The following is a 16,401-nucleotide window of genomic DNA, read 5'->3' on the forward strand; positions in this document are numbered from 1 at the left end:
TGATACAAACTTCAGTGTAGAATAGATGCAGGATGGATCACTAGGGTCAAGATCAATCATTTGGAGGAACATTATAGAAAACTGCCTGGGTACTGACCGGGATGTAACATCTGCATCAAGCCAGACCATGCTGGCCTGGGGGAGTGAAGGAGTAGAGAGGCCTTCCACAGCACATCTAATTGTGATGTTGGATCTTCTGCTGCAACATACACAAGCAGGAGATACATAAGAGGAGGGATGTTTGGAGGGATCTTGAAATACTCAACGTTTATGTGGCCAACATCAGCAATGTCCAAAGCTGTCACATGCACTTTGGGAACAGGTTTACTTGGGGCTTGTGTTTGTGGTGTAACAAGGGCTATTATGCCCATTCCATGGATTGTCCCTTTACCATCAATTGTTGCTACATTGTGATCCACATTGTCTGCAACATATTGTATGTAGTGTTCTTGTGTATACCCAGTACTTTGTACAACTGCCGCACTCCGTTCATATGTCCTCACCTCAGCATAAGAACAAGAGAAACCATGTTCATTAAGTGTGTCTATCAAGAATCGGGATGCAAAGTGATGGTGCATCTGCACCCCAAGGCCAAGTTGAAGTGGTGCTAATATGGCTCTTGGTCGTACTGCTTGCATGATAGCCTGCCCAATAGAAGCCAGCTTCACATCAACACTTTTTCCAGCAAACAAAGTCCTTAAAAGTACTTGCAATGTCTTTGGAATATAGTTCACAGCACATCCTGTACTGGCAAGATTGTCAATGGGTGGGTAGGCATCATTGGAAATATGCATAGATTTGACATCACTTGCAATGAGTTTTGCAGAAGTTTTGATAATAGTTAGTTTCTCTTCTTCAGCATTGTTACATTTTTGTTCTTTATGAAATGCATAGAGGATGGAGCTGGCTGTGTCACGTAATGTGACCATACACTCTTTTGAAGGGAGTACCATCATTACAACGCTTTCATCAAAGTGTTGCTGTATTTTTGCCTTCATATATTTAGCAGTATATGGCTCATGCTCTGTGTCTTTAAGATATTCAGTCATTTTCAGAACAAGTTCCTTTATTGCTGTTTGCTCATCTTTATTTTCTTCCAAAAACTGTACCACTTTCAGGAAGGCTTCTGTCCTCTCATTTGTTGCAGGTATTCCAACTTTGAACCTTTTTTGCTATGTCCCCAATATCCACAGGTAGCTTACGACTGGGAATATTCTTCCCAGTCCTAAAATTACTACTGCACTGCTGATGGTATATTGCATCTGCTGCATGTAGATCATTCACTGATGCCAGTCTACCTGACACCACTTTTCAGACAACTTGTCATTCCTGGAATGGCAAATCTGAAGCACGGTGTCCTGAAAGTCTGTTGTTCTGACTGGAAACACATCAGCCTCTCTCCGTTTCTTATAATATTTCGCAGGTTGTCCACAGAACATGCAGTGCTCTTGAAAACTGTTTTTTTCACTGAATGCAGATCACATCGTGTCTCAATTGGTTGTTGATGAGAGGCTGTGTCACGAGCAATGTTCTCCGCTTTACAGTACCTGCGACGAGATTCCACATGTACCTTTTCTCCTGGAACAGTTCTCAAGTCACTCCCACGTTGCTCACTTGCACGATTCACCCCATCACTGCCTTTTGTTTGCAGAACAACAGTCAGTCTTGTGTCAGATGTTGTTTCTTTACATATGCAACACCTCTCCATTATTGTTGATACATAACACAGCATTCAACTTTGGTTTATCTGAAAGAAAGATGATATATTTACACAGAGAACTCGTGGAATATTAAATTAGTCAAAATTGCAAATAGATTTTTATTGTAATTATTATTTATTTCCAGCAAAGCAGTACCTACAAGTTAAAGATTAGCCTTGCTCAAACTATATTTTAAAGTAGTTTACTTTTGTACAATATGACCTTTATTTACATGAGAACAAACATAATAACATTAAACAAAAATTAGCAATGAATGTCAACATATATTTGATTCTATTTAAACACCCATGAGAGATCTTAAAACATTTTATAAACTTATAAATAACAAGTATACCGACTTAATATATTAAACATGTTAAAACCACCCATTAGGAACCCCTTGGTAAGCTAGTTAGTTTAGCATCTCGTATGTATAACTTATTTCTGTAAGAAAATGGGTAATTTGTCAATTTGATGTAACCTATGTAATTAATTGAAGGACTGTAATAACAATATTCAAGTTTTTAACAGGTTACTCACCCTAATTTGCCTTTCTTGTGTAGAACATGATGATATCATCCATGTTGGAACTTCCATTGAAACAGTCAAAAGGGGATTTCCCATGGGGATTCCCCAGGAATTTCCCAGGGATTCCCCCGGATTGCTCCATTAAGTGAGGGGTACCTCAGGGGGATTGTAAAATAGCAACATATATCATGATGTATGTAGAAACAATAACATAATTAACCTCAAATTTGAACACAGTCCACCAAATATTCGTTTTGGGTCAAGCCATTTTTATTGTGGATATCATGGATTGTAAGCAAATTATATTTGGTGGTCAGTTTGAATTATGCAAATGAGCTTTTTATTTGGTTAAATACTGTAGTGTCCGAGATTCCTCCAATGAAATTTTTAAGTATTACAAATGCATCCTTGGATCCAAAGATCTCATTATAGAAATTTAAATCACTAAAATACATCATCTGAGAGCAAAGATTTGGCAAGATATTGATATTTGGTGGCCATATTGGATTTATGCAAATGAGATTTTGTTCCAGGGAAGTTTAAAAGTATGCTAAATGCATCCTTATATACAAAATACCCATTCTAGAAGTTGAAATCACCCAAATATGTCATCTGTGAGCAAAGATATGGCACAATATTGACAATTAATTGGCCGCCATATTGGATTTATATGCCTGGTGTTGGCTTAATGGTTAAGGTAGTGGGCTTGGGATCCTGGGGTCCTGAGTTCAAATCCCGCTCAGCTGTTGAATTAACACCAGGTGGGGTTGACTCTGCCTGTCATCCTTCCGAGGTCGGCAAAATGAGTGCCAGCATGCTGGTATACTGTGTCGGAGTGGCGACCCGTCCAGGATTGTTCCCAATAGCCAAGGAGACTGCTTCGGCGGCACCAACGCTCTGCACAGAGTATGGTCCTAATGGATGTTGGTACCTGGCGGCATATTGGATTTATGCAAATTAGATGTATTTCCGCAACAGGGATTTCTTAGGACTTTTAGTATGGTGTTCTGGGGATCTCATAGAAATGCATATACCTAAAAAAAATTCTGTTGCAATTTGTTCCCGATCAAGTGAAAAAAATGGGCGAGATTGCCTGGACTAGACGGTACGACGTCCATTTAACATCCGTCCAAGGGATGGCACACATTGATGAAGCACCTCACCTGTGAAACACTGGGATGACCGTTTATAGCTGGATCGGGATTCAAACCCAGGCTGGACAGCTTTCAGGCGAGTGTCGTGTGCATACCTCTGGGCCATCCTGTCAGCCTACTTTTTTTTCCTTGAGAATTGCAGATATCTGCACAGTGTTTTCCTTTCACCAATATTTGTTTAAGGAAGTGTTTTCTTTCCAATATTTGTGCAGATAATTTTACTTTAACCATTTTCATAAACGACTGCTCAGTAACTTGGGATGCTGCCATATTATGTTGCCACCATATATAACACCAAGAGACCAAAGTCCCAGACTGCTCATGTGCAAAATTGAAGTTATGACTTCTAATGTATCCTCACCTGATGCCATACCCCTCATCTATTGCCATCCATAGGTTCCTTGAGTGAACCTGTACATCAGTGGATTAAAGTGAATATGGCTTGCATAGTATCCATTCACCTTGTTCCAACCACATGATGATCAAGTTGAGACAATGGTGGCTGCCTTAAGGGAGTTAATGGTTAAGGTGGCTGCCTTAAGATTTTAGGGTCTTGAGTTGTATTGTTAGATAACATCAGATGGGTTGACTCAGCCTGTCATCCTTCCGGGGTTGGCAAAATATGGTAGATTTGGCTGCAGCAGAGGGCCTGAGCAGTTATTCTGCAAGTGTGAACCCTTCACACGCTGTGAATGTGGAGGTTACTGTTGGGGCCCTCAACCCAAGTATTTGGCTTGACATGAGCCTTCGCGCAAGACAGAAGTTTTATCGAGTGTTATTTGCTCCATCGTTGGTGGTTTTAAATCAGAGTTTACCTTCTCCCAGGTGAGCTACCAGCGAAGATTTAAAGAGCCCCATCTGCCCTGGGCAATCTCTTTTTAAAGCACCAGCTACATGCCATTCACACACCCAATTTTTGTATAAAACAACACCTTTACTGCGTGTAGGGAAATGGTTGTGGTTTCAGTGGGAGAAGCTTTGTTTTACACTGGCTATATGGAGGTTTTTTTTTAATGGGAATTGGACATTTGTCCAGTTTTCTCCCTCCAGCACAAAATGAGTCCTTTTAAAGATACAATTTGGATGTGCCACCATATATATTGATTTGGAAAAACATCTTTGAATTAATGAGCATCTTCAAAATTACAATATGTCCCAAACGGTTTTATGCCAGCATCTCATTTGATGTACCCTAAAAGCCTGGTCTTGGTTTAATGGTTAGGGTGGCGGGCTTTGGATACTAGGGTCCTGAGTTCAAATCTCGCTGAGTTGTTGAATTAATACCAGGTGGGGTTTACTCGACCTGTCATCCTTCCAAGGTCGGCAAAATGAGTGCCAGAATGCTGGTATACTGTGTCGGAGTGGCGACCCATCCAGGATTGTGCCCAAGAGCCAAGGAGACTGCTTAAGCAGCACCAACGCTTTGCACAGAGTATGGTCCCAATCTCCTCTCCTCCTTAAGATCTTATGGTCTTGAGTTTGAGTACCTGTTGGACTGTTAAATAACATCAGGTGGGTTGACTCAGCCAGTCATCCTCCCGACATTGTCAAAATGAGTACCAGCTTATTGGAAATGGGGTACCACATCAGCAGCACAGCTTTAATTCCTGCAATGATGCAACCAGCAGCCACAGCCTGCATATGAAATAATAATAAAAAATTGATGTACACTAAATTTACACAGTAATTGAGGTTCTTGTATGCATTGCCTTCTTCAGAGAAGCAAACTTTTTTTGTTGTTATTGTTCTGTTGTATGGAGTAGTAAACAAAGCATTCTTTGTTAGATAGTTGACAATTGACACAATTTTACCCAAAATTATTTAGTAGGAAGGTTGAAAGTGAAATTGACCACCCACATCAGTCTTTAAATGCCCGTCTCATTTGCAATTCTATTTAAAGCCAATATTTGGTGAATTGACAAAAAAAAAACTAATGCAGGACTTTCAAAATGGCTAACGAGGCCTTTTGCTCTGTTCGCATTTTCAGTGACTCATTTCCGCTAGCTGGGGCACTTTTAACCTGCCGTTGCGAGGGTGAAATCTGTAAGTCAAATCGTCTTTTAAACATGATTTTCAGAAATTTAATGAAAGAATGTCAATTTCAAAATGCTAAACGATAATTGTTATGTTGTTGGATGCAAATCAGACTCACGAAAATCCTACCATTAATTTGCAATTGGACACTGGTTTTGACACCAATACAAATTTTTATTACGGACCCTCGGCATCAAAAACCCACATTTATCGAACAAACAGTTTCAAATGGAGCATCACACCACCATTAGAGCATTTTAATTGTATCAGATGTGGCAATAAATGTGAATTGTTGTTCCCAGCTTGCCAGCTCGATGACAGAAGACCCAGTTTGCATTTTTTTTTCCACCTCTATCCTGTTTAGGACAACTTGCAGGCATAGACAACTTGCTAGTATAGAAAAGACACTAAATATCAGTGGTTGAGAGGTATCAGGTTCCTCCCATTTCCTGTTGATACAAGTGAGTAGTGGCAGCGGATAATGCGCGCGCACACGCGCGCACACACACACATACACACACACACACACACACACACACACACACACACACACACACACACACACACACACACACACACACACACACACACACCTCCTTTCAGCAATAAATTGCTCGAGGTCTTGGGGCTTGAGCCTCCTATGAGGGGGAAATCCCCAGTTTCTTTTGAACTTACCCATACCTAAGGCCACTGGGAACAAATAACTTCACCTCTTTGACACAACTACGATGCATTGCGAACGCCAATCAAGTAACCACAAGTCCCAGTATCCGTCCATCTAACAACTGTTGAACTGGGGATCCCGTGGCCCCCTGACCAGGGAACGCACTTTCGGCAAATGTGCTACTTACCTTATCTGGTGATCTTGAACGCAGCTGAGCTGTACTGCTGGCACATGCAGGACCCTGCAAACTGAACTATCAGGAATCTCAACCTCCCAAGCTATCTATGTGCAGACAGTGCTAGACCAATGGTGGAAAAGATGGGTATGGACAGATCAGAAATAGATTCCACAAGAACAGGTTTATTTACACAAGTGAGGAGCTGGAAACAAAAAAAGGGGGGGGAACATAAGGATTTTAATGGCATGGGGAGAAATGAGGATTAAGCAATTTGTGCAGCAATGAGATCAGAACAAACTCAACAAGTGCCTTACCTACCACTAACACAGCACATGGGTCCGATCATTCACAACCACTATTCAACGCTAAGGGAGAGAAGTGAGGTGTCGAGGGTGCGTGGAAAAGAGTGACGTGCATGTGGGTGTGTGTTGCGAGTGTATTTGAAAAGGGAAACTGAGAAAGGTGCAGCAGAAAAGATGTGTGAGGGCATATCCTAAGTGTGCGATCCTTCCAGATGTGTCTGTAGTGCAGCTTGTTTTCGGTCCTATTAATCATCTTGGCTCCGCCCGCCCCCTCTGCTCCTTGCTCGTGATGACAGATCTTGAGCTCAAAACCAAAGGGGTGAAAGTGCCAAGAACCAGTAGCGTGACCTCAGGGAACAGAGTGTCCGGCGCATGTTGAAAAAGAGAGCGCAAACGACCGTTGAAAGGAGCCAGTGTAAATGACTGTTGAAAGGAGCCTTGAGCAAACGCTCTGGGGTTCGCTTTTTTTTATAAGACGGGCCTGGAAGCTTCGAGAATGTGCGTATCATTGGGTGGGACCTGTGCGCAGATTGGCGTTCCTCCTCCCTAGCCCTGCCCATTCGAGTTTCTGCAGCAAGTCTTCTCAGTCGGGGCTTCTGGCTGTCGTGCGAGTCAGACCTCACTTGCCACCGCTTAAGGCGAGCGAGCATTCGGCTGTTTTGAGGCATGTAAGAACAATTATGGGGAAACGAATGGAGCCGATTTCTCCAAGGTCAATGCTGACCAAACATCGCCCAGCACATGATAGCCATCATGAAGGCTTACGATGGGGTTAATGGTTGAGGGTTGTGGGATGATGGATCTCCTTTAGAGCAGGGGAGTTTGAGGTTATGTAACTGTACTTAACGTCTTTATTGCATTTCGTGTGTGTGGGAAGAAATCGTATCAAGTGACGGTCTGTATTAAAGAATAGCGCGTGTACTTGCATGTGGTGTGAAAAAAGGGAGAAAGAGAGGAAATTAACGATAAAGGGAATGTAAGGAAGGGATCGGCATACACCCGCATCAAATGGCGGCCAACGCCTTGCTGACAACCTTCCATGTGCAAAATAAAAAATAGGGGTGAATCCTAATCTACCCGTTCCAACGCAGTTTGGATACCACTGACCCATCTAAAGGGAAGGGACTATTCTAAACATTTATTATGGAAATAACTACACTGAAGGACCGACATGTCGTGAGTGCACATTTACTATAGCGGTTTCTCAAAACCGCTACAATATAATATTACTTCTCTTGTGCCCCCCAAACTAAATAACCAATATATCGATAACATCTTCGACCCTCCTCTCCCACCCCCAACATGATTAAGAGTAAATGTAATTTTAAGAGTTGATTTTAAACTTACCTTGTGCCTTCACGAGATTCAGATAGGACCTTCCCGTTTGTTAAATGCACCCAAACCAGATACGGTGTCTCCCTCAGGAAAGTCCTCATGTAACATCTGCCTGATACATCAAGCTCACACGTCCATATATCTGGCACAAACTTTGTTTATTTTCACGTTGTGAAGATGTCCTTTCTCGACGAGTTGATAACCGTTACTTTGAGGTTAATGCCACACAGCATCGTCTTTCAATTACACACTGATTGAATAAATCACCAAGCTTGGCATGTTTACCGCAGGCACCCCTGCAAGGTTCACTGTCCATTCACTGGCAGCGATGATCGAGGGTTTTGGTAGCGAGCACCTGTCCAAAGTTCTCTGAAGCCTGTGCTAGTCCACATAGTCAGTCATCTGCACTATGGACAGCTGCAGGGTCTCAACCCTGTCGATGAACTGGGAAGGTTCTCCATCTCTTTTGTTGTGCGCAGTTGCCCCCCTTTTTCTCAGGTATTTTTCAAAGTCTTTTTGAGTTCTTTTCGGAGCTCGGTTAGCCTTCTTGGCTAAATAAATCATGGCGTTGAAGAAAGATCTTGAAGACGAATTTACTCAATGCAGTTGACACATATCGGCCAGCACATAAATTCCGACCTCACACGCACGATGTATTATTCCCCAATCACCATTGCTGCTCAGGGGTTCTGTGCATGTGCATTGATGCATTGTGGAGCAATTGCGTCATTTCAAAAGTCCTGTATTGATAAACTTTGCATTGTCAATCTTTCCCTGTGTTCTGTTATGTCTCAGGCAAACCACCATTGCAACTGTTGTGATACCATTATATTTGCTTGTTTTGCTTACCAACACAAACACCATAAGAATTTGGATGAAACTTTAAAAAAAAAAACTACATGATATTACTCATGCTTTGCCTCCACAAGTAAATTCAGAAGTTCTCCATGTCTCAAGCAGCTTGAGCCAGAACCAAAACCTGTTTGCATTCGAATTGTCCTCAGGCAAACACAATCATGCTATCGATGTATGTCACTTGTAATAAGAGCCATACATTGGCAAGGTTTGTATCATTATGTTTGATGATGAAACATCCATTTAAACAGCACCTCATTAATGTCCTCGGTTTCACATTCATGTGACATTTTGTGAACCAGAGTTACTACAGCTAAAATTGCATGGGAATTTCTCACTTTTGAGACAAATGATGGAAAATGGGAAACTCTCCAATAACTGTGGCCATACATCTGATCTCTTGATGTGTTTTGTTTTTCTATGACCTGCCAACATGACCTCGGCATATTTGCATTTGATATCCACATAGGGCATTTGCCATGTAATGAAGAGGATGAGCTTGATGAAGACTTTGACAAAGAATATCTTTCAGTCATGTTATGTAAAGTGTTTGGAAAGCTAAAATTCAATGTGTAGAATATCTCGATGTATATGCTCTGCCTGAATGGTCCCTCAAGCCCTCCACCCTCTTTCCCATTTTTAAAATTGCTTCGTCAAGGAAATATAATATATATCTTCACACAAAGTGTGTGACTAATGGCTGAAGTCGAGTTGTTTTTTTTTAAAGAGTTTAAAATGACTGAGATATTTAGAATGAATGACCAACATCAAATGACAAAAACAGCCACCGGCAGTCTTGTGGCTCTTTTTACCTGCAACACTCTGTTTTGTTTTCTGTAGTCGATTCTCGTTGCTTCCTTGTTACCAGTTTTAAATCTTGATGAACAAAACACTCGATGATGAGGTTGCTGTGACCAATATGTAAAAAAGACTTCCATGTTTTGAAGAAGGAATTGATTGATGTTAAGTGAGAATACTCCAATTAGATTTTGCCATTTTTAGTAGATCGAGGTCTTCCGTGTCTTTGGATCTTGATCCAGTCTGCTTCTGGCAAAAAAAGGGACTTGTGTGAAATTTAATTGCAATGCTAGGTATAGTCTTTATTGACGATTTACAAAAGGTTTGTGTCTATATTTGTGCTTTGTCGGTACAAGAGGTGGATCATCCTATATGACCGACACTGACAAAGCAACTTGATTTAAAGTTTCACAACAGTTTCAAAAGGCTTATTCAATCTAATCCTATTGTAAGTGTTTCCAATTTGACATGCACTTTTGTTTATACTCGGAGCCAGGGATGCCAGAGTGACAGTAATAGAATGGTAAGGTGTGTGTGTGTGTGTGTGTGTGTGTGTGTGTGTGTGTGTGTGTGTGTGTGTGTGTGTGTGTGTGTGTGTGTGTGTGTGTGTGTGTGTGTGTGTGTGTGTGTGTGTGTCTGAAAGACTTGCGATGATAAAAGTTATTGGCAGTCAAAGGATATGATGCATTTTAGAAACCTCTTACACACTCTGTTAGTTCAGCAATGTCGTCACATCTTTTCGGGTGTTTGCGTTATAAGACAGTTTCTGCCTCCTGGCAAAAGACATGATGGGTAATTGCCCCCTCCTCCATACCCCCACCCACCCCAATGCTCTGGCTTGTATGCTGTATATATGCATGTATGCATGTGTATATGCATGGAGCTCTGCATGTATGCATTTGTATACAACAAAAATCCTGCTTCCCTTAATTTTCAGGGTATTCTCCCACTTTAAAGCCTGATTGGAAGCTTCCGTATTCTTTCTATGGATAATTCTTTAGGCTATGTATGTAGTCGGTACAGGACATCTTTGAGCCTCATTTATCAAAAGCTTCTTGCCTGGATGCTCTAAATAGGGATGCCCTTGGGCAGTGTGACCACTCCTCATTTTCATAAATGCGAAGGTGAGCCAATGAAAAAAGCCAAGAATTCACAAGGTTTCGGAAAAGCGATGATAATAGAAAACCTATACGCCAAGAAAACCTATAGAAAACCAAGACACCAAGGTGAACAACGAATAGCCAAGATCTTGTGAAAAAGCCAAGGAGTGGTCACACTGCCCTTGAGGGATAATCACCACTATACTGTGTAACCAATCATTTGTAAATTTCATCAATCTTGGTGTTTTCATTGACAAGAAATTTTATAATTACTTCTTTCTATTAAACCCTTTTACAATTTCGCTTGCCACATTTTGATTTTCAGCACACATGCGTTAAAGTAGGAATAGGAATTCAATTTACAGCATATTCATTCAAGCATGTGATTATCGGTATTGGTTACTATCACTATAAAAACAAGTTCCCTCAAATTGTTAATCTGCATACATGAGACTATTTTTTTTTACAAGAAATGGTCCAGATGAAATTTCAACCATGAGTGTATAATGGTTCTAACCTTCTCACGAATTATCACCCTTCTTTGAGTCTTTCTACCCTGTGTTCGAACTCAGACTCTTAATTTGATGCCCTTAACTCTGTAAAACTACCTGTATGCAATGCTGTTGTTTATGCGACTACTTCTTTAATTATGCCATTTATTCCCACCTTCCTTTGAGGTTGTCAAGGGAAAGTTTTGGCCCTAGTCTTTCACGAACCGGATGGCCATGCCTGACGTTGGACTGAAGCTGATTTGAGCAGGATATGTAACTTGTTCAACATGTCAGCAATTGCTCATCTGCTCATCGTGAAATACATTGTGAGTTATTTTACATCCACAAACTAATGCTGGTGATGAGACGAGCATAACGTCCATCCGAGGAACGGCACACTTTGTGATGCAACACCTTGCCTGTGAAACCCTAATCTGACAGTTTATGGTTGGGTCAGAATCGAACTCAAGCTGGACAGCTCAAAATACGTGTGCTGTCTCTGTAGACATAATTTTCATCGCACTTGGACTTTAGTCCGGTGAGCTAATATGATCGAGCAGAGTCCATAGGTGAGTGAGTCTGTAAGCACTTCTGTTATTATCGCTTGAACCAAACACACAGTTTTGATGAAACATGGCCACAAGGTTCATATCTGAAGCCTAACAAAGGTTTATTGACTGCATCAAAATCTGCATTAATTGAGGAGGTCAACGGGTGGGTGGGGGGGGGGGTTGACACCCCAGAATAGGTATTTGATCGGTTCTCCAAAACTACACACAATTTCAATGAAACCTGACCACAGCCTTCATCACCCGTGATGTACCAAAGTTTGTTCACGGCATTAGAAAAAAAAATCAGGATCTTAGGGGGTTTCAGTGACTGTTGCTCCTGATCAAGGTGAGCTTCAGGACGTGCAGTCCTATTTTTCTATTCCATTTTATTCAACCTGTAAAATAGAATCATTCAAGTATTTAGCATATCATTCTATTATAGGCCTACCGGGCGTAGTGGCGTGCGCCTGTAATCCGGCTTCTCAGAGGCTTGGGTTGGAGGATCGCTTGAGGACGGGTGCTCTGCACTGGGCCGTGCTATGAGAGGGTGTAGGGCAGCCCGGAATCATGGCGAAACCCAATCCATATCCCTGTGTCGTAAGAGGCGACCAGGGTTGCGTCAGGAAGGGCATCCGGCGTAAAACCTCTGCCAAATCAGTATGCGGATCATAACTGATGATCCGCTGTGGCAACCCCTAACGGGAGCAGCCGAAAGACGAACAACAACATTCTATTATAGGCCTGTTTTATTCCATGTTCTTGGTACATTAATTTTTTTAACACCCTCCACTACAGTGCAAATGGATTATTACCCCCGATTGGACTTAGTCCGAAATGGGGGCTTATGGATTTGGTCTGGATTTTCGTGTCTGTGCGTGTGTCCATGCGTCTGTGTGTCTGCAACAATATCTTTGACATGCATGGACCAATTTTATTCGTACTTGGCTAAAAGACAACACATGATGGTAAACATATGTACGTCACTTTTTTCCGTGTTCAGATATAAATGGCTGACTGGCAGCCATTTTAGTTATAAAAAAACCGATGTTGAACAAGTCCTCAACCATTTTTTGTACTTGCATTTGCCGATGTTGTTCAAACTTGGCACACGGACAAAGAATGATGGCTTACATAAACATGTCATTTTTTTTCGAGATCATATCCAAGATGGCAGACTGGCAGCCATTTTATTATTTAAATGTGTCCCAACCATTTCTCACACATGCATCGTCCGATATTGTTCAAACTTGGTACAAGCGCAGTACATGATGGTATACACATGCACCTCACTTTATTTTGTGATCTTATCAAAGATGGCCAACTGGTGGACTGGCGGCCATTTTAGATGTTAAAAAGAAAACCCGGTATCGAACACGTCCTCAACCATTTCTCAGACATGCATTTACCAATCTTTTTCAAACTTCACTAATTTACCGACCTTCACTCTTTCATTCCTCTTTTTTCCTGCCTTTGGAATAAACTCCCTCACTCTATTCAATCCCATTCTTCCCTCCAGGCCTTCAAAACCGCTGTTCACCACCACCTCTTATCATCCCATCTTATCCCCCATCCAAATCATCTTATCCCCCATCTTATCTTATCATCTTATCCCCCATCCAAATCCTCGATCTTTTCTACCCCCTTTAATCCACCCCAAACGCACCTACTTCAAATTCCCTGCTTTCCTTCCTGAAAGTCCCTGTAATGTCCATGTTGTATTCCCCATGTTCCCCGTCCCCATCCCTCTCCCTTCCACAGATCTCCTAATGTCTCTGTTCCCCACTGTTTTGTCCTTCCTACTCCCGCCCCTCTTGTCTCATGCACCCCCCCCCCCCCTCGCTGTGTGTTTTGTGTTAGCTCTCATATGAGCTTCGACAAGGTATACAAAAAAAAAACTTGGCAAACAGATAAAGAATGATGGCTTGCATATGCCCATCATTTTCTTTTGAGATTAGATCCAAGATGGCCAACTGGTGGCCATTTTTTTAATGTGTCCCCAACCATTTATTTGACATGCATGGTCTTATTTTGTTCAAACTTGGCACAAGCACAGTATATGATGGCATCATACATGTGCACCTCACTTTATTTTGTGATCTGATCAAAGATGGCTGACTGGTAGACTGGCAGCCATTTTAGTTGTACATAAATATTGGCAAGCCCTTTAACTTTGTACAGCAAAATTAATAAAACAACGGGGCTGTGATATTTTGTCTTTTTTTTTTTACTTGTAATATTTTATTTTTTTATTTATTTTACTTTACTTCTATGTCATTTCTTATGTCATTACTCACAGACCCCCAATGGAGCTGCCACCACAGAAACCTATTGAGTTGTATTTTCGATAAGACAAAAAGCTTTTCCCTCGACTTTTTTCTTTTCCTTCTTTTTGACCTTGAAGTGAAACTTTGCACTGATTTTAAAGCTTATCGAAGTAGTTTACAGACAGTGTCACAGTTTTCTCATGAGTAGGTGGTTTCTGTTGCCATTGGAAAAACAATAATTTTTGGCTCAAAATTTTCAGGGTTACACCTTTTGACATCACTCTCCACCAATCTCCATTTCTTTACACACCATTTAAAGGTGCACTTTCTACATTACAAGGATTAGAGATGAAAAATTATGCACTCAGATTTGTTCATTCTCACTTTTCAAAATCTGAGTTTTTCTTCTCTTTTAACTTGAAACAGCTCTCCCTGGTTGGTTGTGAATATAAACTTTACCAACACTACTTGTGACTCATCTTATTTGTGATGGACAAATATATATCTCAATTGTGTGAAAGCTTGGGACCGAATTACCAAGCGTCAGTTTTGCAACAATACCTGCACCATTGTTACGGATAAGTGAACTGCAAAGGCAGTGAAATAAATTTATACTCAATGGCCACTATTACCTGGCTCACTGCCTTTGTAGGCCCGCATTATGCTGCGATAGCTGATTTTGGCCAGTGGCTTCGCCCAAGCATGCAAGCTATCCAGTGGTTTGCACTGCGTGCTGCTGCGCTAATGGCTCTGTTTTTACTGGCACAATATTGGTGCCACTTACGGAACCCTCATCCTTTTTGCACTGCACTATGTTCATGTAAATTGTAACAAGGGCGTGCCATTGAGTAAAAGATGTAGTGGAATAGTGTATAAGCAAGCAAATTTTCGATGAAATTGTGGGAAAATTATCATTAAAAATTCAAACTTGCAACATTATTATTATTATTATTTCTTACTGTTTTAAAATTGCCTTCATTGCATTGAATCATTTCAATCGCATTTACTTCCATAATGATACTGCATGTAATGCTGTATTATCTAATTGTGGTGAAGTCGTATCATCCCTGGGAATAATTATTTAAATTTTCTGCCTCGTTAAGCTTGTCCAACCAGTGTTCAGCAAATTTACGATTTGACAAAGCCACATTTGGCAACAAACGAGTTAGCGCACAGACTTTTTTATTTTCCTGCAATCCAAGGAGGTTAGAGGTTATGTTTTCACCCTTTTCTGCCTGTTTGTCTGTAAACAGGTTATCTCAAACCGTAATGGACAGATACAGCCAAAATTTGGTGGACAGGTTTGAGTGTGTGACAAGGACAAATTGATTCGATTTTGGTGAAGATCTGCATCTAGATCTGAATAATATAATTTTTTCGTGATTCTTCAGTATTGAAAGATAGGGCCAAAAACTATTTATCACACGATATTTCAAAGTGATGGAGAGACTTGGACGAACCTTGGTGGAGAGGTTGGGTGTGTGATGAGGACAAATTGACGAGGATAATCAAAAGAGTGCACCATTGTGTCCTACTACTCTTGCCAAGTCATTATTAATTGGATCAAAATGGGATATTTGTTAATTATAGAAATGGTAGGTTCATGGTGAAGATGGTATTTCGAAATTGGTACAAAGAAGATGAATAATGAAAAGCTATGTTCACATGATGTGAATGTAAGAATAGCTGGTATGATGGACCAATTAGCTTCCTCTCTGTCTCTGTCTGTGTCTCTCTCCATTGGTTGGGACGCGTCTTTGCCGCTGATGCAGTGTCCCCCTTACCAGTGCACTGGTGCTCATTTTGCCGACCTCGGAAGGATGACAGGCTGAGTCAACCTCCTGGTGTATTTTAATTCAGCGGCCAACGGGGCTTTAACTCAAGACCCTAGGATTCCAAGCCGCCCCCCTAACCACTAAGCCAACACCAGGCTTTTCTCATCTCTGAATTTCCATATATGCTATTTCAATATATTGTCATCTTTTTTTTTATTTTCATCATATATTTGCTTTTTCTGCACATTTGGTTGCATTGAGTGGTTTTCCTGTCATAAGTAATGTTTAGCTATTGGGGGCTGTTGAATATGCAACTTATACTGATATCACCTGACTCGGTGGCGTAATCGTTCGTGTCCACTCTGAGTCTGGGAGGTCAGCGGTTCAATCCCCAGCCAATTAATACCAGAAACTTTAAATGGCGTGCGCTGCTTCCTTGCTTGACACTTGGCATTTAAAAAGGACAGAGCATGGACAAACAAACATTGTGCAGGTTTGTTGGGCTGATGGCATCCTCCTGAAATTGAAGTTCCTTTTTTTTTATTCGATTTTTGTGAAGATCTGGATCTGGATCTGGATCTGAATAATATAATTTTTTGTGATTCTTCACTATTGAAAGATAGGGCCAAAAACGATTTATCACACGATATTTCAAAGTGATGGAGAGACTTG

The 16,401-nt window shown here is 41.1% G+C and overlaps 1 protein-coding gene across 3 annotated transcripts in view; it reads left to right on the forward strand.

Annotated features, from left to right (window-relative positions):
* Window positions 1–16,401, forward strand: part of LOC147029619 (poly(rC)-binding protein 3-like) — a 481,413-nt gene that overhangs the window by 52,762 nt on the left and 412,250 nt on the right. The window lies entirely within an intron of this gene.

This window comes from Eptatretus burgeri, chromosome 3 (genome assembly GCF_056783735.1).
Source record: "Eptatretus burgeri isolate ZD-2024b chromosome 3, Ebu_testis_v1, whole genome shotgun sequence".
Classification (NCBI taxonomy): Eukaryota; Metazoa; Chordata; class Myxini; order Myxiniformes; family Myxinidae; genus Eptatretus; species Eptatretus burgeri.